General features: G+C 40.1%; 1 long non-coding RNA gene across 1 annotated transcript; it reads left to right on the top strand.

The window, feature by feature from the left end:
- Positions 1 to 1,674: 1,674 nt before the first annotated feature.
- On the top strand, positions 1,675 to 2,770 carry LOC125485323. The gene is made up of 3 exons (XR_007264066.1): positions 1,675 to 1,725; positions 1,855 to 1,887; positions 2,512 to 2,770. It is a non-coding gene; the product is annotated as an uncharacterized LOC125485323 (long non-coding RNA).
- The last annotated feature ends 23,697 nt before the right edge of the window (positions 2,771 to 26,467 follow it).

Raw genomic sequence — 26,467 nt, 5'->3', positions numbered from 1 at the left:
TAACAATATTTATTAACTACCATTAACTAAATGTTCCAATATAGTAACATCCATAAACACACCCTTGGCAAAGGCAAATTCAGTAAAATAGATCGTCTCACATGCAATTCTAGCGGCAGAAAGAGAACCCCAGCTTTTAGAAAGAGGAATAAGGGCTTCCACATCCAGCTTCAAGATGCCAGCAACTGCTACTGAGGACTAAAACCAAAAAACAGACTAGTTCTCTGGGAACTTGACCCCACATATTCAGGCCGCTTCTATTGTTCCAACTTAAAAAGACCCCAAGGCCTCATAAGCTGTTTACTTCATTGAATTGGAGCAGACTGCTTGGTACCTCTGTCTTCAATATGTCTTCATAAAAAAAAGGACAAAATACACCTCGTAAGGTCATAGTATTGTCACAAATGTGAGATGGCCACTTGGATGGGGAGCCATTACAATTGGCTTAACCTGTGGACAAGTAAATTGAGCTTTATGAACTTAGACCACCATTATATCTCTCCCTTCTCTCATGGGGGAGAACAGGAGTAAAAATTGCACAAGTACTGGGTCATCTCTTACCTATTACAAACTCTTACAGGCTAAAGCATTGTATAAATTTATTTTTCACTCTTCAAGGTGAAATTCCTCAAAAAATGTCAGTATCTGTAATTCTTGCTCATTGATTGCAAATCTATCCTGTCACAATTGCAAAAGTATAGGAAATGTGTCAAGGATTGATGTGAGATAAAGATTTCAGCTTCATGCTGCTTGCTGTCATTGTTCCATGAATGGTAACGATTTATCAATAATTTTCATTTCTATTAATTCATTTGTGTAAACACTAAAAATTCTGTTCTGCACAGGATCTACATGGGGTGGGGTGGAAGGGGTGGTGTAGAATTCTGGTAGGCAGCTCTCTCTCCCCTTGATGCAAGATAAGTTGGCTGGCAGCTGATGTGCCTAATAGGTGTCTGTCCCTCAATGCTGTGCACAGGTTAAACAAACTGAGAGTGGGAGGAAATCCTATCCTTTGGAGCCACTGGCCACACAGACCTTTAATGGGTCCTGGAACCAGGTAAGTCCTCTGCTTTCAGAGTGGGGAGGGACAAGGCAGCATTGAGAGATAGTGTTGGAAAGGGACCTAAATTTTGAAGCCAGGCAAGGAAGAATACAGAGACAGGTAATATTTTAAGTGGGTCTGCCGATGCACATGATGGAACACCCCCTGAATGGTGCTATAACTATCCCAACAGTAAAACAACAGCATGTTCACTCTCATCCCAACCATATTATAGTATAATATTCCAAACGATTGGGTTGGTAAGAACTACAATTGAACATCAATTACTTATTTTTAAATGATAGGCAAGCTGCCAATTTTAGTATCTGTACAATAACTCTGCTTTCTCTCCACAGATGCTGCCAGCAATTTCTGTTTTTGTTTTTGATTTCCATCATTCACAGTTCTTGGGTTTCTTTTGCTGCCAACTTCAGTGTCTGCTCACTTATTAGACTATAGAACATACTTCAGTAATATCCCTCATATTTGACAATCTCCCCTGCCCACAAACATGCCTTGCAGGGCAGAAAATAATCAAATGTATTCCTATATAACTGTTCACAGAATTTCAACTCATTCGTGAAACAATTGATTTTTATTTGTGTTTGCTATTCTCTTCAGGTGTATCCATACTTAAAAGGAGAAAATATATATTTTTTAAGTTGGATCAAATGCCTATCAAAGTAAGTATATTTGGGAGTTTTGGAGATGGACGTCTTTAAATCTATTTTTACCTGGTTTCAAATTTTGTATGGGATCTGCAAATATCACCCTTAATTTAATTCACCAATTATTGAATTTACTTTATACAGTATTGTCAAGCGCGTTATTCACGGGGATAAAAGGTAAGTATCATTCATTTCTTTCTATCCATTCAATCTTTGTGAAATGTATGGATTAATGCAAAATAGTCTGCCACTGCTGCACTTTCTATCATTTTTATGAAACCCTTTGTAGCGGGATCTGCAGATATAGGGACTCACTAGCTCCTCCATGTCATTTAACCACTCACTGCAATACTGAAACAATGTATCGGCTTGAAGACAGCACATGAGGTTTATCATTAAAATTCACCATCTCTTTCTGGTCAGTGCTGAGTTAACCTGGCAGTAATAGAAACTGCACTACAATTATCCCAGCAGCCCCATGATATGGAGAGTTATACGTTGGTTTCGCAATTAATATTTAGAGTCATTTTACTGGAAACATGTAGACATGGAAAGAATTTCTTTTTGTCATTTAATCAGTGCTCCCTTTTACCCTACCACGTACCTTCCCATGGTTATTCCCACATCCTCTTTGCTGATTTTGTACTTGTTTAAAAACTTGTAATCTCAAAACTCCTCCACTTTTGATGAAACGTCATTAACCTGCAATATTAACTTTGTAAAAACCGAAAGAACTGCAGATCTCTTTCTCCATAGATGCTGACTGACTGGTTGAGTGCTTATCCAATTTTCTGATTCAAGGGCAGATTTCAGCTCGTGTGTGATGTCCTCACGGAAGAACAGAACTGAAGATTAACTAACTTCACTCATCACCAATGGTTATTTGGCTAAGTTGGCAGAGAACAAACATTATGGAGCTAGACTGCAACTCACCACCGTCTTCACATGAAATCAGACTCCTTAAATATCATTACCAATTGTAAATATATGCCATTACTTCTTTCATGCTAAATATATTCTTCATTGAACAGTAATTAAAATTGATGCCTTCAGGGAAATAGTGCAAGGGTATGAATAAATAAATACTAATATCATATTCAGTCACCTGGGATGCCTCAGCAAGTTCTTAACTCATCTGATTTGTGTGAACCTAGTACCTTCATATCATTAAATTAGCAAATCCTTTGGCCCAGTTCCTCTGTTGTGGCCACTGGTCATAAATGTTTTTAAATGAAACTACTTTAAAGAGTAACAGAAATGTAGTTGTAGAAATGGTCATTAAGGCTAATTTGTAGGTGATTCTTTTTGTAAAGGTTCATTAATACTAATTCTCCCTTCGATGTGAAAAATCCACAAAGAACCTTTTTTTTGATGGTCTGTCTAAACTAAACTACACATGATCTGGCTAGATTACTATGGATTGGTTGACAGAATGGGTGGTTAGAGGATGTAATGCAATTCCAGGATTGTCAGGGTCAATCGGCTGGAAGTAAAGATATGAAACCAATGACAATAACGGAACAGAAGTTGCCTTTAATAGTTAGAAACATAATACCTCCACTCACCAAAGAAAAAATTAGTGAGAACTTGACAGATTTGTATTCTTGGTTGGAAGGTGAATTATACTTCATGAAATGCAACATAACTAAATATTACTTTCATATGCCAAGTGCAGTCAATGAATACAGATGGTATCCCATTCAAGTTCTCAACATGAAGCCAATCACTTTCTACAGAGTTAGGCCAGTTGTGGAATTCAGCTTTTGTTAATGGTTTGGTTGATTTTCCATATAAAAGCATCAAGCTTTTAGTATAAAGAAGGACATTTTAACTTGGGGCCAACACTAATAGATTAGAAATTTGGCATGTGGTATTCTGCAGAATCATGAAAAGCATTTATCCTGCAAGACAGAAAGTGGAATCTTGTTGAAGACCTACTCCTTTCAGTCCATCACTGGTGAACACACGTTTAACTGCTGAGGCTGTAACAACTGGAATTCCTTTGTTAAAACCTCTACGGCTCTCCACCTTTATCACCCAATTTAAAACTCAGCGTTTTGATCAAGCAGTCAACTGTCCCTCTCAGAATCTGCTGATAAAGTGCAGTCTCACTTCTTGTCTGATTACACTCCTGTATAGCACCGTGGGATGCTTTCCTACTTTAAAGATGCTATTGAAATGCAAGTTGTTGGAGTATGTGTCCAACAGTACAGAATTAGGCAGTTCTTGATAATTGCATTTGAATGCTTCACATTTGGGGTGAGGCATGGGGAGAGTTGGTATTTTGGTTAATGTTAGAACAGCAGGGATAAAGGCACAACTTAAACAACCAAGACATCTAGCATTTTACACACCCTACTGGTGTCAGCAATGAGTTCCCAAACACATTGGTTCAGGGCAGACACACAAGTAAAAGAATGGCGTACATTTTAAGGTCCTCATGCTGACCCCAGGACTGTCAATTTTCAGTTCTCCTCTTCACAGGTATCATTGGTGCCTCAGAGCTTATGATCCTAATTGCTTATCAAGCTATAACCCACAGTTTGGAACCTAAGGGTTAGGAGGAATGTGGGGGTAAATTTCAGGTATGGAGTGGGTTGGGTTGCGGGGGAGGGGGAGCAGTGATCGGTGAGCTGCAGGAGTATTTGTTCATACATTTTCAATGAGGACATTCTCAAATTCCAAAATTTTGCTATTCAGCTTTTCTCTGATGAAGGGTGTTTTTTTTTTTCACAAATTGTTTTGTTATATATAAATGGATTTCCCAGGCTAAATTGCCCTGTAGTGTCCAGGGTTGTGCAGGCTACGTGGATTAGCCATGATAAATTTGGACTTACGGAGATTGGTTGTGTATGGGTGGGATGCTTTTTGACAGATCAATACAGACTCGATGGGCCAAATGGCTTCTTTCTGCACTGTAAGGATTCAATGGTATGATGATATATATTTCTTTGATTGGATGTTAATAGAGTAACAATTTGCATATTATTAATACATTTGAGATTTGAGGTTAAAAAGGTATTTTAATTAATTTTTAAAAAAAGATTTAAGGTCAAAAAGGTAGAAGCATGTATTTTTATCGAATTTTTAGAAGAAATTAAATGCTTAAGTAATTTGGTTCCCAAGTTCTTGTGCTCAGTCTAGAATATTTAAATGATGTTGTGTTTGAAGTGCAAGTTAAAAAGTAGCATTTGATTACAGAAAGGTATTATACTAATCCAGCACCGCGGAGAGTTCCTTGGCAGCATTCAGCAAAATGCTTTTCTTGATTGCTGTTCTCAAAACTTCTGATGACTTAATCAAACTATCAAAACTTAAAATAATTTCCAAATACACATTACATAAGTCTGGAAGGTTGTTCTCACCAGAATTCTTTTAAATCCCTTACCAGTAGAATTGAAAACAATTTGAAAATCTAGCACAACACAGTGTGGAGCTGGAGGAACACAGCAGGCCAGGCAGCATCAGAGGAGCAGGAAAGTTGACGTTTTGGTTCGGGATCCTCTTTCTGGATCCTCCAGATCCACACTGTATTGCCTCTGACTCCAGCATCTGCAGTTCTTGCTATCTCTGGAAAATCTAGCAAATGTTATGAGTGAACACTATCAACCTTGTGTAAGTTCTACTCCCACTCCAGTTTTGATAGTAGGTTATGATCTGAAATATCAACTTTGTTTCTCTCTCCACATTTGCTAGTGTTTACAACATTTCTGTTTTCATTTCCAATTTCCAACATACGTAGTATTTTGATTCTGACTTGTGATTGCGTTTCCTTACTATCATCTTAGCATCTCTTGTAAATTCTCACTTCATGTCACCTGCAAGTTTTTTTTTCCCCTCCAATACCCAGTTCATTTGTATTGGGCTTGGGAAGTAGACAGTCAAATCTCTGCATGATATTTTGGGCTTCTTGGTTATATCATGTGCTTTAAAATGATTGCCCTTAACTTTGGAAGTTGTAGAATAAACATTTAATAAAAAAAGTCTAGGATCGTCCATTCCCTCCTCTCCAAAAAACTCCAATTTGCGATGATAATATTGCTATTACATGCTATTTTACTTCAAATCTGCAGCAAATTCACTGACATTTTACACTCCATAATGTTAAAGTATGCAGTACAAAAATAGTCACATCAATGCTATACACTCAAGAATGAAATTAATCCAGATTTTTAAGGATTTGAAAACATAGATATCGGGGGTTTCTTTAAAGAGACTGTAGGAACTGACAATTCAATAAAGGAAACTTGTATGATCACCATACAGTACCTGTCATTCTCCCCTGCACACTATTTTGTGAATGAACTGAATTAAGCCTTCACTTTGGCTTCTGGATGGTGGAAATGTACAACTGCATTTAACCATATTATGAAATTAGGGCGTTCTAGTGGTAGGTTCTATACTATGTTTGGCTATCTCCATTAATCTACTTTAGTGACATGTAAGCAAAGAGTGGCAAAAGCAAGTAAATTACGTTGCATTTGGTCTTTAAGCATCTGAAAGAGTTAATATTGAGGCGTGTCGTAAGCACCACCCACTGTGACAATGTAGCAAAAATTATGAAGCAAAGTACAGAATGGAAAAAATAAAAATAACGAACACTAGAGAAAAAAGTATTAGGGAAATTAATGGGGCCAAAAGCCAATAAGGCCACTGGACTTGATGGGATGCATCCTAGGATATTAACGGAAGTAGCTACAGAGATAGCAGTAGTCGTAGTAGTCACCAGTAGTAATCTTCCAGCAATCCTTAAGTTCTGGAATAGTCCCAGAGGGCTGGAAAACTGGTATGTAAGACCTTTGTTTAAGATAGGGATAGGCACAAAATAATCAAGTGCCTATAGGCCAGTTAGCTTAACATTTATTATTAGGAATACATTTGGGTCCATTATAAAGGATGTAACAGCAGAGCATTAAGAAATACAAAAAAATGATCAAACAGAGACAGTATGATGACATGAAGGGGAAATTATGCCTGACAAATCTATTAGAAGAATCATTTGAAGAGTTAACAAATAGTACAAGTAAAATGTGAACAATGGGTGTAATACATTTGCATTTCCAGAAGGTGTTTAATAAGGTATTGCATATTAATCTGCCTAATAAGATATAAGCCCATAGTGTTGGGGGTAAAATATTAGCATGGATAGAGGAATAGCTAATGAATAGAAGACAGACCATTGGGATAAGTGGCTAGATTTCCATAACTAATGGAGTGCCATAAGGATCTGTGCTGGGACCACAATTATTTACTATGTTTATTGATTACTTGGATTGAGTCATAGAGATGTACAGCATGGAAACAGACCCATCGGTCCAACTTGTCCATGCTGACCAGATATCCTAAATTAATTAGGACCCATTTACCAGTATTTGGCCCATATCCCTCCAAACCCTTCCTATTCAAGTACCTGTCCAGATGTTGTAATTTTGCCAGCCTCCACCACTTCATCTGGCAGCTCATTCCATATATGCACCATCCTCTGCATGAAAACATTGCCCCTTAGACCGATAAGGAAAGCAAATAAATTATAACCAAGTTTGAGGATAATGCAAAAATAGGTGAGAAGGTGAGTGGTGAGGTTGACACAAAGAATCTAAAGAGGGATATAAACAGGTTAAGTGATTGGAAAAAACTTGGCAGATGGGATACAAGATGGGAAAATGCAAGGTTATTCACTTTGGCCGGAAGAATAGAGGAGCTGAGTATTATTTAAATGGAGAAAGACTGAAGAAAGTTTCAGCAGAGAAGGATTTGCGAAGCTTTATGTATAAATCACAAAAATCTAGCAACCAAATTCAGAAGGTAATAGGGAAATCAAATGGAATGTTGACATTTCTTCCAAAAAAAAAATATAAATATAGGAAAGTCTGGAGCTGGAGGAGCACAGCAGGACAGGCAACATCAGAGGAGCAGAAAAGTTGATGTTTCGAGTTGGGACCCTTTTCTGAAGAAGGGTCCCGACCCAAAACGTCAACTTTCCTGCTCCTCTGATGCTGCCTGACCTGCTGTGTTCTTCCAGCTCCACACTGTGTTATCGCTGACTCCAGCATCGGGAGTTCTTACTATCTCCAACATAGGAAAGTCTTGCTGAAACAGTACAAGGTGCGAAATATACCACACCTAGAATACTATGAACTGTTTGGTCCCCATATCCAAATAAAGATATACTGGTTTTGGAGGCAATCCAGAGAAGGCACACTAGGTTGATACCAGGTATGGATTGATATTCTTATGAAACGATCATGAGTAGGTCAGACCTATACTCATCCATGTTTAGAAGAATAAGAGGAGACCAAATTGAAAATACAGGGTTCTTAGGGAGCTTGACAGAATAGATGTGTAAAAGTTGTTTCCTCTAGAGAGTCTAGGACCAAAGTAAAGAGTTCCCAGTTAGGAGAGGGATTAGGAGGAATTTCTTCTCTCAGAGGGCAATGAATCGATGGAATTCTTTACTGCAGAGGGCTATCGAGGCTTAAACAGATTTAAGGATAAGATAGACAGATTTTTTCAATCATTAAGAGAATCAAGGGTTATGGAATTAAGGCAGGTAGATGGAATTAAGGACTATCAGGTCAACCATGATCTCATTGAATCTCAATCAGACTGATTGGCCAAATGGCCTAATTCTGCTTCTACATGGAAGTATACAGACAGGAGTAGGCCATTCAGCCCCTTGAGCCTGTTCTGCAATTCAATAAGGTCATGGCTGACATGGCTGACCAGTAGTCTAACGACATATGCCTGCCTTGGGGCCATATCCCTTGATACCTTTGATTAAAAGAAACAAAAATTGCCTCAGATTTGAATTTAACAATTGAATTAGCATCAATCACCATTTGAGGAAGAGAGTTCCACTCCACTGCTCTTTACATGTAGAAGTGCTTTCTAATATCACCCTGAATGGCCTGGCCCTAATCCTTAGACTATGCACCTCGTTCTAGCATTTTTAACCAGTGGAAATAGTTTGTCTTTATTTATTCTGTCTTTCGCTGTTAATATCCAGAAAACCACAATTAGATCACCCCTTAACCTTCTAAACTGTAGAGAATAAAGGCCTAATTTATCTAATCTCTCCTCATAACTTAACCCCTGAAGTACTGATATCATCCTTTTAAACAAGCATTGATCTCCCTCCAGTGCCATAGCATCCTTCCTAAGATGTGGTGCCCAGATCTGCTCATAATACTCTAAGTTGGGTCCAACTAGAGTTTTGTATAATTGCAGTATAACGTCTAGATCCCTATATTCCAGCCCTTTAGATATGAAATCCACCATTCCATTAGCCTTCTTAACTATTTTCTGTACCTGTTTATGGTATTTCAAAGAGCTAAGCACCTGAGATCCCTAAATCTTGTTGCCATACATTGTATTTAACTTTGTGCCTTCTAAAAATACCCTGATCCATCCTTTTTCAGTCTGAAATGGATAACCTCATACACGCTAATAATAAAATCCATCTCCTGCAGCTTTGCCAATTCACTTAATCTATCCACATCCTGTCATCAACACTGTCTACATTGCTGCCTAATATTTTGTCATCAGCAAACTTGAACAAATCGTCAGCAAATTGGTGGGCAGAACAGATTAGTATTTCAAAAGAGTGGGACGTAATATCTGGTTCTCCTTGAAAAGTGTGTAATGATGTCCATCAGATCAGCATAACCTGTAACTGGTTGCTTACATGCAATAACATATCTTGTTAACAACAAGAGACTCTTCGAGTTAGACCAGGTAGTGTCTTCCCTCTACTACACAAGACCAAGCAGACCCTATAGTTTCTTGCGCTTAAAGAGGATAGTGGCAGCCACCTTCAGCTAACTTATACTCTGCAATTGACAGCTGAATGCCAATATAGAAAGGGGAATCTTTAGCAGCATGAAATTTATCTCCACTCTAATATCCCATGTTCGGGCAGCATCTCTAAGCATATAGAATGGATCCAGTCTCCTTACTATAATGTGACTTCCAGTGACACATTTCTCCCATCTCAGTATTTTCCAAAGTTTAGCACAACTATTTGGAGTTGTACTGGAATTGCTAATAAAGCAGAGAATATCAAGCAACAACTATAAAATACCCACTTGCCTGCATGGTTTTTGATATATAAAGTCTATATTTTAAAAGGTCAGTGATTTAAAAAAAAGTTAACTCATCTTGCATGATACATTTTGGGTAGCAGTTTGGCTACCCAGAGCTGTTAAATCACCATTAAGAGTACACTACCTGCAATGATCAAAAAAGAGCTACCAAGGAATGACTGGTAACACATGAAAACTGCAGCTGGTTGAACGGAGTTGTAGTCCAATATGCATTTAATGTTAAAGAACTATAACAAAGAAGGTAATGGATAACCTGACTTTTTAATTTAAATCCATACAGATCTAGAGCATCACCTGTATTGTCATTCTTTTCATTGTTTGACTTTTCCAAAATTAGACCCATCCAGATTAATTATATTATTGCAAGATTTTTTTCTTTTTAAAAAATATTTGGAGTGATCAGAAACACTGGACACCAGCCTTTAAGTGCTGGAGCAGTGTGTAAACACTGATGGGATGAATATTCTCCGTGCTGGCTTCAGGAATCCAATATGAAATGAGCTTGAAAGCCTCAATCCAAGTTCCAGTACGCGAGATTCCACAGCCAAAAAGAAAAGAGCTGCTTCCAATTTCATGTTAACTACTTTTAGAGCTGTAACCTTGTTCAGAACACGCAATTAGAATGCATTCAGAAACTACTGAAGGGCTTGTGCGGCAAATGGGAAACAAAACTGGTTAAATGAAGCTTCTCTTCCTTGGTTGGGTATGATTAGATGTATATACTAAAATGTCTATTCCTTCTTCCTGGATAATATTTTTAGGGGTCAGCATTTCATTTTATACAGTAATATTATTCCCTCTCACAATTCATTCAAACTGAGAGGATGTGCACATTCATTTTTCTTTCTCAATTTTTCCCTCCCTTACCAAAGAGAATGACTGACAAACTGAAGATTTTCACCTAAGATATTATCCTCCATGAGTGCCTTGCATGAACGTTGGCAAGCTTCTGAACTGTAGAAACCAACAATTTAGGTTTGACACTGTTCTCAACAAATCAAGATTGACACAGCAGGGGTGACTACAAAATGAGCAGGGAGAGGATTCTCTCTCTTGAACCCACAGAAGATTGCTTTAGATTGGAATCAACAAAGCACAATGATGTCCCTTTAATTCTGTAGTTATAAAATATGAATATTTATCAGTTAATTATTAATATATATCAAAAAGAAAATATTTATTGCACACCTTGTAAATGAATGCATTTATCGATGTCCATTAGAGTTCTGTGCTCGTTTTATACATAAACCACTTCAGTAAAAGGCTGAGCATCTTAATATATGTTATTGCCATGGTTGGAAAATGTAACAGATGTAATAAGATAATTCAAATAATGGTTTGGAGATGCAAAGTCTGGGCTTTCAGAAAAGCCATATAGGACATCGAACATAGAACAGTACAGTACAGGAACGGGTCCTTCCGCCCACAATGTTGTGCTGAACATGACACCAAATTAAACTAACCCCTTTTGCCTGCCCTTGGTCCATATCCCTCCATTCCTTGCATATTCACGTGCTTATCTAAAAGTCCTCTAAACGCTCCTATTGTATCTGCTTCCATCACCAACCCTGGCAACATGTTCCAGACTCCTACCACTCTCTGTGTAAAAAACTTGCCCCTCACATGTTCTTTGAACTTACCCCCCTCACCTTAAATGCACACCCCCTCATATTAGACATTTCAACGCTGGGAAGAAGATTCTTACTGTCAACCCCATCTATGCATCTCATAATTTTATAGACTGCTATCAAGTCTCCCCTCAGCCTCCGCCACTCCAGAGAAAACAATCTGAGTTTTTCTAGCCTCTCCTTGTAGCTCATACCCTCTAATCCAGGCTGCATCCTGGTAAACCTCTTCTGCACCCTCTCCAAAACTTCCACATTCTTGTGGCGACCAGAATTGAACACAATACTCTTGGTGTGGCCTAACCAGAGTCTTATAAATCTGCAACATGACATCCTGGCTCTTGTACTTAATTCTCCAATCAATAAGGCAAGAATGCCATATGCCTTCTTTACCACCCTATCTACTTGTTTGGCTACTTTCAGGGAGTTATGGATTTGAACCCCAAGATCCTTCTGTACATCAATGCTGTTCAGGGTCCTGCCATTAACTGTATACTTTTCCTTAACATTTGATCTCCCAAAGGGCAGCACCTCACACTTACCCGGATTAACCTCCATCTGCCATTTCTCTATCCATATGTGCAACTGATCTATATCCTGTTGTATCCTTTGTCACTAATGCTATTTAAATTGATCATCACCAATTTTCAGGTAATTTGCTGATTGATTTCTAGCAGTTTTGTTTGAATTTGTGGAAGTACTGGGAGTTTGAGAAGTTGGTGTAGTCAATAGGGATTGCTGCTTCATGGGGAGAAGGCATTGATTGTGACTGCAAAGGCTCTAGGCGCACAGCTCTTGCTCTAGTCATGGGGCTATAAGAATCGTCTCCGTTGGGTCGCACAGTGAGAGAACGATGGTGCAGATTCAGTGAAGAGGAGAACAAGGTACTGGATGAAAGGGAATGAGAGGGGGTGAAGAGGAGGAAACATTGAACACCATTCTGGAAACATTTCTCTTAACTCCACACAAACCAGGAGCAGTGAATGGGCTATCCATGATTCACAAATAAGATGGGCACTTTGGATTGATTGGATCCAGACCAATTGCCTCAGATCAGAGTAAGGATGTACTGCCAATGCAGCTAAAGTGACTGTAGCCCTGAAGACCTTTGCATCAGTGTCCAACCAGGTTGGAACTGGCAACATTTCCTAGTTTACTGTCCACAGTGCTTCAAAGAGGTGCAGGGACTCTGTATGCCAGGGGAGGCAAGTTTAATGTGATCTCTCTTAAACAGACTGAAGCATACAGAATACAACATGGCTCATTCAGAATATTGATCTTCGCATCCACATGCGTTTATGTGTGCTAAGATTTTTTTTTCTATTATTCGTGTGGTATTTGGGTATAGCTGACCAGACCTGCATTTATTGCCGATGCCTAATTGGCCTGAAGGCAGGTAAGAGTCAACCACATTGTTGTGGGTCTGGAGTCACATACAGGTCAGACCAGGTGAGGATGGCAGATTTCCTTCCCTAAAGATGGATTTTTTTTTTCCCGGACAATTAATAATGGCTTCCTGATCATCATCAGACTCAATTCCAGATTTTTTTGAATTGAAATTTAGTTATGGCAGGATTCAAACCCAGATCCTGGGACATTACCAGGGTCTCTCGACTAATGGTCTGGCAATAATACCAATTCCTGCACATATGAGATTTATTGGAAATGTCAAGGTTGCCACTTGCTGAATGTTTGGTTTGTGTGTGACTGTACTCAGCACAACAGGTAGATGAACAGTTACTAACCTGGCAACAGTCATCATGCTGTCATTCTGTGTTAGTCTACTGTTGCTCCAGACTGACTGCCAGACACTTACACCGTCCTTTGCAGTCCAAAACTTGCATTCCCACAGGCCTGTACAAAACCTCAGCAGTATTGGGTACAGAATGGTGTCCCATTGAGATCTCACCTGAGTCCTCTGTAGTAATACTTGTATCTGGCCTTACCTTCCTATGAACTGGCACCCACCTTATCCCTGGCATAGCTGCAGCCAACTAAATATGTGGTACCTCTCCATGCGCAGATCCCAACTCGAAGCTGTTCTCTCAACGTGTTGACAATAAGCTTCAGTTTAAGTATTTCTTCTTCAATAATCTATTGTTCCTCTCAAGCTTTAGTCTCCCATACCATGCCTGGCCAAGTGGCAATTCTTGGCTATCTAAAAAAAATGAGAGCAGAAGTGTTGAGTTGTGTGAGGGAAGTAGGGAGTTGGTGCCTACATACACCATATGCAGCTGGCTAATCATAACAGAGTGTGGGAGGTGAAAAAGTACATTTGATAGAGTCGTACCATCATATTCTCAGTCATGGTTGCATCAAAAATGGTGAGCAAAGTGTTCTCTACTGTGGGGCTGGGGGATGTTGGTGATGGATTGCAATTATACATGTGTCCCCTTCTGCTTCGGTGCTGCTGCCTCATAATATGAGCCATCTTGTCCTGCTAGAGAGAGGAAAGGATTTCAGAGAGTGTGGTGCAATATGTGTAGATGATATGCCCGTCACAGTTGAGTAGCTAGCATTGCGCGCCTTGCTGTGTGATGTGTCATAGAATCAGTCAAACAGGACTACAGTCTAGAAAAAGGCCCTTCAGCCCATCAAGTCTGTGCCAGTCACAAACAACCATCTAACTATTCTAATCCTATTTTCCTGTACATGGTCTGTTGTCTTGTATGCCTTGGCATTGTAAGTGCAAATCTAAATACTTTTATGTTATGAGGGTTACTGCCTTTACCACCCTTAAAGGCAGTGGGTTTCACATTCCCATCACCCTCTGGGTGAAAACATTTTCCTCATATCCCCTCTAAATATCCTGCCCCTTGTCTTAAATCTATGTCTCCTGGTGATTGATCCCTTCACCAAGGGGATATGCTTCCTCCCATTTACCCTGATGATATCCTTCATAATTTTAAAGATCTCATCCTGAACACCTTCAGTCTCCTCTGTTCTAAGTAAAAAAAACCCTGGTCTAATCAATCTCTCTTCATAATTAAAATTCTCCAGTCCAGCCACCATCCTGGTAAATTTCCTCTGCACCCTCACAATCAGCGCTATCACATCCCTCCAATAATGTGGTTTCCAGACTGCACACAATACTCTAGCTGTGGTCTAACCAACATTTTATACAATTCCAACATCAACTCCCTGCTCTTAACATCCATGCCCAGTCTAATAAAGACAAGTAAAAACCGAAAGAACTGCGGATGCTGTAAAACAGGAACAAAAACAAAGTTGCTGGGGAAGCTCAGCAGGTCTGGCAGCATCTGTCAAGGGAAAAACAGAGTTAATGTTTCGGGTCCGGTGACCCTTCCTTAGAACTGCTGGTGGCTGGGAAAACGTCAGTTTATATGCAGAAAAAAGTGGAGGGGGATGGGGTAACCCCTCCTCTTCCACAAATCTACAGATCAATCGTCCTACATTCGAGTCTAAATGGTTTATATGCACCACAAAAAGCAAGGGGTCCAAAACAGATTGCCGCAGAACCCCATTGGAGATAGGCTTCTAGTCACAAAAATACCCCTCAACCATCACCCTCTGCTTCCTGTCCATCAGCCAATTCTGGATCCATTCAGTCAAACTTCCTTGGATCCCATTGGCTCTTATCTTTGATATCAGTCTTCCATGTCGGACCTTATCAAAGGCCATGCTGAAGCCCGAGTGGACTAGGTCAAATGCATTGCCCTCATCTACACACTTGGTCACTTTTGCAAAAAATTCAATCATATTGATCAGACATGATCTCCCCTTAAGAAAACTATGCTGACTGTTCTTGATTAATGCCAGCTTCTCCGAGCGTGGATTAATTCTGTTCCTCAGAATTGCTTCCGATAGTTTCTCCGCCATTGAGGTTAGACTGACTGGTCTGTAGTTGCCATGTGGGTCTCAGATTGGCTTCTAAATGACAAGTGTGCATGATGTTTGATGGAGATTGTTGGTAAATGAGTGAAGGGGATGTGGTAAGTAGGGCAATGTGTGAAGTTACTGTTTAACTTGCAAAAATCCATGTGATGATGTATTCATTCACCTAGCCTACTCAGGCAGGGTTTGAACTACTGCATCCAGGTTATTGCAGCCAGCCTGGTGATATTGACAGTGATGGCTACCTACTCTCACTGCCTGCTTGATGTCTGTCTGGACAGCATCCTGGTCTTAAGAGAAGGGGACCTCTCTCCTGTGATTTCCTGCAGCAGTGCTGCATTAAGAACTGGATCACACCATCTGGCTTGTGGTGCCATTTTTCTGAGCTCTCTATGATGATTAAGTTCTCTTCCCCAATCCCCTCAACATGCTGCAGTTAGAATGCACTTCCCTACTAAGAGGTACAGTCTGGTTTTAAATAGAATAAAAGTCATTGACCTGCAAGGTTAACTCTATTTCTCTCCACAGATGCTGGGTTTTTCCAGTATTTAGGTTCTTATTTCAGATTTCTGCAGTATTTTTAATTTTGGATTTAAAGCATTAATTACTACTCACTGCCTTTATGTGGTGGCAGCCTTAAATGAACTTTGGCCTCCTATTTGAGAAGTGCAGCCGCTGTTGTTTAAATTCACAAGCAATCAATATTGGCAGACTGCTGATATTCTTTGAACCAGTGTTGGTTCATTCTGCATCATTATCCTTGTGCCTGTTTTCAATGCAAAATAAATTTAAAATCCCATCATTTTGAGATTCTGGGAAAGAAGATTTTGAGGGAAAGATACATACAATAGGTGTGTTGATCTTATTCTAGAACATTATTATTTTTGATAAATAGTAGCTGCTTGTCTCAATAATAAGTTCATGTAAGGCTACCGCTACCTGAAAGTAGCGTGTACTAATTAATGCCTTTAGCAGCTCACCAAGGTTTTTTTTGACTACATTTCCCAATCCTGCAACCAAGATTAGCTAGGGCAGGAAACTGTGGAAACACTACGAGCTGTCAATTTTTCTGTAAGTCATTTGCCACCCTGATTGGAAATATACCATTGTTCTTTCACTGTCACAGCATTAAAACCCAAGAATTCCCTAACAGTGCTGTGTGAATGCAAGAACTGCAGTGCTTTAAGTAGGCAGTTCACTCCCACTTTCTCAAGGGCAGTTAGGAATTGGCTTTGCCAGTGATACTCACAATCCATGTAGATTTAAGAAGAGAAAGAAAGCCTAGTCACTGCCAGTTTAGGCATCTTATTAGCAACAAAAAGAACATTCTAAAGTATGAGCCAAGGTTTTAAGGAACAAAATAATATGTACAAATATAAGTGACTGTAAGGGCTGTCTCCATGTAGTTATCAATGCTCTTCCCCATACAGATAAATGAAATGCCACTGTATGCACACTATTAAGCTGCTTCAGCTTGACATACAAATAAATACGTTATGTTTGAATGAAATGGTTGGTCTCTGGGAACATTCAGTTATAAATGCCAACTTAAAGGTCACACTTACAAAAATAGCAACAATCACTTTCCTGTTATTTCTGCTACACCATTATTGTCATTGAGTTGTTTGACTGTGCAGATCGATACTCATGAACTAATGGCAATGGAAGAAGGCTTTGATGGTGCTGATTGATTCCCTTCCAGTAATTTTAGCCATGACGCAGGCAGCATAAAGTGGAGATATCTGGAAAGGCTATGAGCTGGGTCATCATTTTCTATACACAAAAGGCTCTCAATATTTAAGGTCTCAGAGGGGCGCTGTTGATTTTATTTCAAAATCCAGTCGTCTACAGCATCAACTTAATGGCATTTCTTGGCAATTCTGAAATGCTAGAATTCAGCACTTGAACATTTCCACTCAATTGTTCAAGATGTTTTCAGTTCCACTTTTCGTCCAAAAACTTACAGTTGAGTGTTCATTAATTACTCAGAATTGTTGCTTCCCTGTCCAAAAGTCCCAGTAAACGTGCAAGAGAGAAAAAAAGCAGAATTGAAGCTTTTGGTTTTGGAATGTACAACAACCTTCATTTTCTAATGTAAAATCAGCAACCTAAAATGTCAACCCTGCTTTTCTCTCCACGGATGCTACCAGCCCTGTTGGATATTTCTAGTAATTGTGGTTTTTTTTTAATTTCATTTCTCCAGCATCTAGAGTATGTTACTTTTCCTTCATTTAAAATAAAGTTCCAAAGCTTCCCATGGGAGCCATCACCTTAGAACATCACATTTCCTCAGTTAAATTTCTCCTACCATCGTGCTCACTGAGTTTTGGCTTGCAATTTATCAGCTTTACAAGGTTATGGAGCAAGGTCAGGCTTAACAAGGTCATCTCACGTTATGGATAACATTTTACTGAAAAGGGAGACGTTGGTACCATCGGAACACTGAAGGGTGGCAGAGGCATAATGGTATTGTCACTAGACTGGTAAATCCTAAATCTGGATTCAAACGAAAGTCTAATAGTGGTCATGAAATATTTGTTCATTGCTGTTAAATTTATCTGATTCATTGATGCCCATCTTCCCCTTTAGGGAGGGAAATCTGCCTTTCTTGCCTAGGCTGGTTTCATGGGACACAACAATGTGATTGTCTCTAAAATGGTCTCACAAATCACTCAGTTGTATCAAGCTACTACAAAGTCTGATAAAAGGATCAACACCAAATGGACCAAAGATGTTCGCAGCTGAGTTAACCCTGCAAAGTACTGATGCTTCTGCCAAAATTGAGAGAGTGTTCTCACATACATAATTACTGTTGTAGAATCATATCTACAGACAATGTTGTAGACACTGCCATCCCCATCCCTGTGTATAGCCTGTCCCACTGACAGGACAGACCCACCAGAGGTGGTAGTACAGTGTTATCGAGTTTCCTCTGGGGTCCTCAACATTTACTCTGGACTCCATGAGGTCTCATGGCATCATATAAAACAGCCAAGGAAACATTTTGCTCATTCCCACTTCCCTCTCCATAAACCCCTTGGCCCCAGCTGATGAACCAGTACTCCTCTGTGTTGAACATCACAGGGGAGTGGTGTAATGAGGGTGCTAAGGGCATAGAATGCATCTGAGTGAGGACTGTAACATCCATCACCAAGAACGGCTCAGTCACACCACTATTGACCAGCTGGTCAAATTCTAAAGGATATAGCTGCTACACTGGGTCTGCAGTGGGTGGTGAGAGAACCAATAACAAGGGAAATCCTACTTTACCTCGTCTTCACTAACCTACCTGTCGCAGATGCATTTGTCTGTGACAGAACTGGTAGGAGAGAACACCGCTCAGTTATTGTGACAATGGAGCCTGCCTATTGAGGATACCCTCCATCATGTTGTGTGTGGCACTACGACTGTGTAGTATTAGACAGAGTTTGAACAGATAAAACACTCAAAACTGGGCATTAGGCACTATGGGCCATCAGCAGAGTTTTATTCAAACAGAATCTGTAACATCAGGGCTTGGCATATCCTACACTCTACAATTATTACCAAGCTAGGAGTCCATCCTTGATTGCTGGGTGTGTTGAAATCTTTCAAACTGTGCTATATTTAGTTAGTTTGGTTTGTTTTATTTTATTTTTACTTCTTTTGTTTAATAAACTTCTACTTTATTGCTTAAAAACCTAGTTTGTAGCTTTGTACCCTTAAGTTTCAATGAAATACTGCTATGTTAATTTTAAAAACTGACAAAATTTGATTCACTGAAGCAAATTTGATTCTGGGATCTGTCTTGATCAGTAGTAACATCAGTTGGGAGCGTAACGTACTGAAGGCTTATGCTGCAGAGCTAGCCACACACCTAGTCAGACTGTCTCAGTACAGCTATGATCCTGCCATCTACCAGCAATGTGGAAATTTGCTCAGATATGTCCTGTCTAAAAGAAGCAGTATAAATCTGAACCTTTCAATTACCGTCCCATCAGTACTCATCGTCAATCATCAACAAAGTAACTGGAAGTATTATATCTAGTGCAATGAAGCTGTGTTTACCCAACAATAACATTCTCAATGATGCTTAGTTTGGGTTCCACTGGGACCACTCAGCTCCTGCTTCATTATAACCCTGGAACTTGAACTTAAGAAGGGAAATGAAGATGATCATCCTTGACATCAAGGCAGCATTTGGCCTAGTGTGGCATTGCAATCCCAGTGGAAAACTGGAGGGGAAAACTCTGTCCGAGCTAGACTCAATTTAGCACAAAGGTAGATGGTTGTGAGTGTTTAAGGTCAATCATCACAGTAATGTGACAACACTGCAGAAATTCTTCAAGTTAATGTCTTAGACCCAACCATCTGCAAATGTTTCATCAATGACCTTCCCTCTATTGTATGAGCTGATGTTGGAACGTACACTAATGATTATACGATGCTCAACACCAATCCCAACTACTCACCCTGCTGCCAATTAACAACAACAAAAACAAAGCTGCTGGAAAAGCTCAATTAAACGCTGCCAATTAAGGCCGTTTAGTGGACAATTAACGACTTTATCTCACGGCAGATGGTATTTACTCAGCAGTGGATGAGGTTACTCACCCTATAGGAATGTCAAAATGCAAATCCCGCTTGAGTTGCTTGCAGACTCCCAAGGCAGGTGAGAATCCGTCGATCAATGCATAATTGGGGGACTTTGTATTGGGATGGGAAGTGAGCTGAGAATCATTACTTAACCCTGCTGCCAATTTCCCATTTCCCTGTCCCTCTATCATCATGCCGTACTTAATCACATGTACCTGGGTGCCTTAGTGACCCTGAGCCTCAGCTACATGTAATAAAGATAGCAGCCATCATCTTTCTGGTGGCACTGCTGAGCAATGACAAGTTGCCTGCATCTGGTTGGCTGGTAGTTTTCAGCAAGTAAAGTTTCCATTGTGGGGTCCTTGATCGAGGGAAGGCTTACTGTTGCCCAGTTAACTGTCTGATTAGCACTTAAAGTAATGGGCTTTATCAATAAAGGGCAAAGCAAGATTCTTGCCAGCTCGCCATGCCAGTTGGCAAAACTAAATTCCACTTTAAGAGGGAGAGCTGTTAAAAACATGAATCCCAGGATGGTGATGGCAACCTGATCCAAATACTGACAAGATTCAATTAGTGATGGAACTAATTGATGAGACAGGCATAATCCATTGAGTTAGTCATTAGCGATGTGGCTTATTTGGAATCAAACTGAGGTTAATTGCATTTCTGATTTGGAATTTAAAAAACAAGGAGTAAGACACCATCAATAGGCATATGAACTTGATACTCTTGATTGGCATGTAGGATAGATAGGCAAAAAGGTAAAGGATGTGGAATCACATTTGTATTAAGGGACAAGTTCAGTAATTTGGTAAGAGAAAAAAGACAGAAAGGCAGCATATTCTTTAAATGGTGAGAAGTTAGGAAGAGTGAGTGTTCCAAAAGGAACTTCCTTGTTCATAAATCACTCAAAGTGAGCATGCACATGCAGTAAGCAATTAGGAAGATAAATGACCTTCATTGCAAGGGGATTTTAGCACAGGAGTAAAAATGTAGTGTATACTTCCAACAAAGCCTTGGTGAGACTTCACATGGCATATTATGTGCATGTTTTATTATGTACAGGAGAAATATAATTGTCAGAGAGGGAGTACAATGGAGGTTCACCACATTAACCCCTTGAATGGTGGGATTGTCTTATAAAGATCAACTAAAGAGGTTGGGTCTGTATTCCCTAAAGATTTTGAAGAATGAGGGCTGATTTCATTGAAACTCACAAAATTCCTACAAGTTATGACTGGGTAGAAATAGATAAACTGTTGCTCCTGGTTGTTGAGAGTAAAACCTGGGGACACAATCTCAAGATAATAGGCAGGCCATGACTGAGATGAGAAGGAATTTCTTCAGTGAATTTTTGGAATTCTCTATCCAAAGTACAGTGGTAGCTTTGTTGTTGAGCATGTTCAAGACAGATATCTGTAGACTTATGGAGACTAATGACATCAAAAGTAATGTAGAAAGTACGGAAAAGTTGCATTGCGGTTGATGATAAACCACGATCTGATTTACTGGTGGGGCTGAATGGCCTACTCCTGTTCCTGTGTTCATACCTGCTCTACTGCATTTTTTCAGAACTTTCAATTTTTATTTCATATCTCCAGTACCTGGAGTACTCTACTTTTATCGTATTCATTTCTGAGCAGCTTTTTTGCATTTGTCGGTAAAACAGCAGCAGAGTTGTGAGTGTTTTTGAATACTGAGTTCTTGACCTGCTGAGTGCTTCCAGCTCATTTTTAACAATAATCAATCCATAAAAATGTTCATCAACATATTCCTGCACATAACTATTAGATGTTCAAGTACAAATTATGCTTACCAGGGATTAAATAAGCTTTCTTAAAAGTTGTCCAAGAGTACAGAGGGAAACGAAGGACACTATGCTTTTAACATAATGACTTGACAATGGAAGAACACAATCCTAGTATATCTTGATTCCACAATGTGTTCTTTTTATCTGGCTCAATCTCCTTAGCTAAATATTTACAAGGTTGGGATAAAGGACTTGTCATATTTATGTTGTGCTATATAGTCATCTACATAAAAGATATATAACAGTACTTAGTCAAAGACTCCAGAACTTTTTTTTCAATATTCAATGTTTACTTGGACAAGAGTGTGAATTGTTTGTAGTCTCTGTTATTGTTACATTAATGGTCTATCTGATTGATACTTTTATAAGATTGCAGGAACAGCTTGTTTTCAAAAGATGATTTGTGAATGAGTGATTTTTTTTCTCATAGCAGTTCTACACATGCCATTGTTATATGGTTCATTCATTAGATACATTCTGCTTGCTGTAGATATGGACATGAGTTGGCATCGAATTGTAATGGACAGTACAAGGGGCCATAGATAATGGTTGTGATCATGCATTGACATGGAAGAGTCATGTGGATGGGTGTGGATCTGTGTGAGGACGAAAAGACTTAAAATCTTCAGTACTGAGGCGGACCTTCTGGCCAGTCTGCCCCTGCTTTAGGGAAAGAAAGGTATTTGAGAGGATGTGTCCAGAAAGGAATGAGAGAGTGGATAAGAGAGAGGCATGTAAATACAAGGTAGATGAAGAGGGCTGTAAATGATAAACAGATGGGCAGGTTATTTCCTCATTGTGATGTGATCTTTAAAATGTCAAATGAAGTCTGCAACCAAATGTATCTTTGAAGGAGGAATTTATTTTCTCAGAGCATGGTGAACCTGTGAAATTCTTTATCACAGAAAACTGTTGAGGTTTGGTCATTAAGAATATTTAACATCTGTTTACCTCAGCATTGAATCAGTAAGGGAACCAAAGGTTATGGGCAAAAAGCAAGGAAGTGGAGTTGAAGATTATCAGATTAGCCATAATCGCATTGAATGGTAGAGCAGACTTGATGGGCTGAATGGCCTAATTCTGCTCCTACATCTTAGAGTCTTATGGTCTTGGTGGATTGGATTAGGAGGCAATGTGGGAAACTTGTTCAGAGTAAAGGGCTTTTTATTTCCCACCTCCTGCTGTGGTGATTGAGTAGAGCCACTGGATTGGCTGAAAGGTTAAGATTAGGCGATTTCCTCTGTAAGAGATAGATAGAGAGAATACAGGAACTGAGTGCAAAGCTCAGTGTAAAAGAAATAGTGATATTGAAGGGAATGAGGGACTTACAGGATTGGGAAAGGGTAGTGTGAAGGTTAAAGGGAAGCAAGTACAATAGAAATGAGCGCTGGGCCATATCATTCCTACTTCCCACAAAACATGAAAGAAGAGAGAGAAATAGACAGAAAGTGTAAAAGACAGAAAATAGAAGGAAAATGAGTTAAGCAAAGAACAGGAAAGGAGGAGAAAAGGGAGGAAATCAGACAGATATTGCAAATTAGTGATATGAAGCCGAGTATAGTAATGAATGTATTTTCCAATTTACCATGAACAAATCCATTTGAGACTGACCAGTTATATATATATATTCATTTGTGTAATGTGGGCTTTGCTGGCTGTGCTAGCATTTATTGCCTATCCAGTACTTCCGTAAGTACTTCCTATTAATTATTTTCATTGCTAGGTGTTCTGATTGTCAACCTTAGCTGCAAGGCAGCAATATCACTTTTGAGTCAGAAGCTGGTGGATTCAAACTCCCCTCCTGGATATTCGACCGTATAATTGGGGCTGACACTCCTCTGTACATTGTGAGATTGCTGGGCTGTTGGAGCTGCTGTCTTCAGGTTGAGACATCGAAAGAAGGTCCATCTGCCCTCTCAAGTGGAAGGAAAGGTTTTCACAGGACTTTTATTTTATATTCATTCATGGGGTGTGGGCATTGCTGGCTTGGTTAGCCTTTATTATGCATACATCATTGCCCTTGAGAAGGTGGTTGTGAGCAGTGTCCTTGAACTGTTGCAGCCCTTGAGCTGTAGGAGCACCCACAGTGCTGTTAGGAAGGGAATTCTGGGATTTTGACTCAATGACAATGAAGGAAAAGATATCTCATTCCAAGTCAGGATGGTGAGTAGCTTGGAGGGGAGCTAGCAGGGCTGGTGTTTCCATGTATCTGCTGTCCTTGTCCTTCTAGATGCAAGTGGTCATGAGTTTGGAAAGTAATGTTGAAAGTGAATTTATGCACAGCGTCTTTTAGATGGTACACACTGCTGGTACTGAGCATCAGAGGTGAAAAGAGTGAATATTAAAGGTGGGTAGATGGGGTCCCAATCAACTGATCTCCGACCTGCTGTTGTAACCATAGTATTTAGTTGGCAGATCCAGTTCAGTTTCTGGTTAGTGATAATCATAAAATGTCAATAGTGTGGCATTCACTGATGGTAATATCATTGAATATCAAGGTTAGATGGCCAGTTTTTCTCTTGAAGGAAAAGGTTTCTGCCTGGCACTTGTGTGACGTGAATGTTACTATGAATGTTATTCAATTATTTGATCAATAAACAGTGAAATCATCCTAAATTTACCTCTCAACCAGCAACACGAAATTAGTTTATCTGACCAATATCACATTACAGTTTGTGGGAGCTTGCTGTGTACAAATTGGCTGTTGCCTTTCCTACATTACAGCTGTAGATACATTTCAAGAGAACCTCATCAGCTTATAGTGTTCTGAAGTGTACTGCTTTAGAAAAAGTTCTCTTAGATTAAGTGCTGATTTCTGATTTGGCGTCACTTTGAGACCTCCATTTGGCGGGTGGAGGAGGATAGCCAATTAGATTCATTAAGAGCCACATTAAAGCCAACAAAATGAAGCTGAAGTTTGGCCTTCACTGGCAAGGCCTATTTTGATGTGTGGAGGTGGGAACCCTGCAGCAGGCTGTTCTTGTTGCAGGGGGGTGAGGGGTGTGCGGAGGAAGGGGGCTGGATGTTCAGCTCCACAGAGACATAGAGGCCCTCCTAGCTTAAGTGGAACCACAGGTTGTCCTGAACAGGGATTCCCTGTCACCACCTCTAACCCAACCTCCCTTCTAACCAACCCCCACGCCACCCTAAACATATCAGCCAAGAACCGGAAGCTGTTTCTTTTCTTAAAGAAGTTGGATTGAGTGTGCTTCCATGTTGAAATGTCCTCTTTGCTACTTTAATGTCCATTACTGCCTGCTCCTCCTCACAAACTACAAGGCCTCTCTTTAGAGCCTGTTCGCCATGCTACTCAGATGAAAACCCTGTCTCCATGTCAGTTAATGGGGCCATTTGTGAAAATCCCAACCAGTGACCGAACACAGGCCTCCCTGCACCCAACTCCACCACCTCCCCACCATTCCCCACCACCCCAGATTCCCCACCACCCCCTCCCCCGCAAGTCCTGGAACAGTCCTCTTTTCATGTCACAGGTTTACTACAAAGCAGAAGTGGTCATTCGGCCTATCGTGCCTGTCCATTTGTACTGACTCACTCCCACATCATACACATTAACTCACACTCACACTCTCTCTGTTTCTCTACTGCTGCCAGGTGTTGTTATCTCTCTTTTGCTTAAAAACAATCTGGTGCTTCTTTTAAGCTGTCTCTGCCTTGTTGGTTGGCACTGTGGTAAGTCCTACATAACATAGCTTTTAAAACTGTTGGAAACATGGAGCAGACAGGCATGTTAAAACATGAATTATGGAAACTTTCTCTCCTTCTTTCTCAGTCTTTTTTTTCCCAAATACACTCCATCTGTTTGGATCTATCTTTCTCTATTTTTCTCTCACAGAAGAGAGCTATTTGGATTTTTGTGTTTGTACGAAGTCTCTCAATTTCCTCCTCCTGATCTGATATACACAGGATAAATATAGAAATACTGAAAATAGGAGCAGGAGGAGGCCATTCGGCCCTTCGAGCCTGCTCCGCCATTCATCACAATCATGACTGATCATCCAACTCAATAGCCTAATCCTGCTTTCACCTCATAACCTTTGATCCCATTCACCCCAAGTGCAATATCTAGCCACCTTTTGAATATATTCAATATTTTGGTATCAGCTGCTTCCTGCAGTAATGAATTCCACAGGCTCACCACTCTTTGGGTGAAGAAATGTCTCCTCATCTTCGTCCTAAGTTGTCTACCCCGAATCCTCGCACTGTGACCCCTGGTTCTGGACACACCCACCACTGGGAACATCCTCTCTGAATCTACCCTGTCCAGTCCTGTTAGAATTTTATATGTTTCTATGAGACCCCCCTCATTCATCTGAACTCCAGCGAAAACAATCCCAACCTAGACACTCTTTCCTCATATGTCAGACCCGCCATCCCCGGAATCAGCCTGGTTAACCTTTGCTGCACTCCCTCTTGAGTCTCCCTTATCTTTCTCAGAAAAGGAGACCAAAACTGCACACATTATTCCAGGTGTGGTCTCACCAAGGCCTTGTATAACTGCAATAACACATCCCTGCTCCTGTACTAGAAACCTCTCGCAATGAAGGCCAACATACCATGTGCTGCCTGCTGTACCTGCATGCTTACCTTCAGCAACTGGTACACAAGGATGCCCAGGTCCTGCTGCATACTTGACACCCCCCCGACACCACCTCCCAATTTACAGCCATTCAGGTAGTAAACTGCCTTGTTTTTGCTTCCAAAGTGAATAAGCTCACATTTATCCAAATTATACTGCATCTGCCATTGATTTGCTCACTCACCCAACCTGT

This window comes from Rhincodon typus, chromosome 18 (genome assembly GCF_021869965.1).
Source record: "Rhincodon typus isolate 14 chromosome 18, sRhiTyp1.1, whole genome shotgun sequence".
NCBI classification, from domain to species: domain Eukaryota; kingdom Metazoa; phylum Chordata; class Chondrichthyes; order Orectolobiformes; family Rhincodontidae; genus Rhincodon; species Rhincodon typus.
The sequence above is the reverse complement of the archived record's forward strand: the minus strand, read 5'-3'. Positions and strand labels throughout refer to the sequence as shown.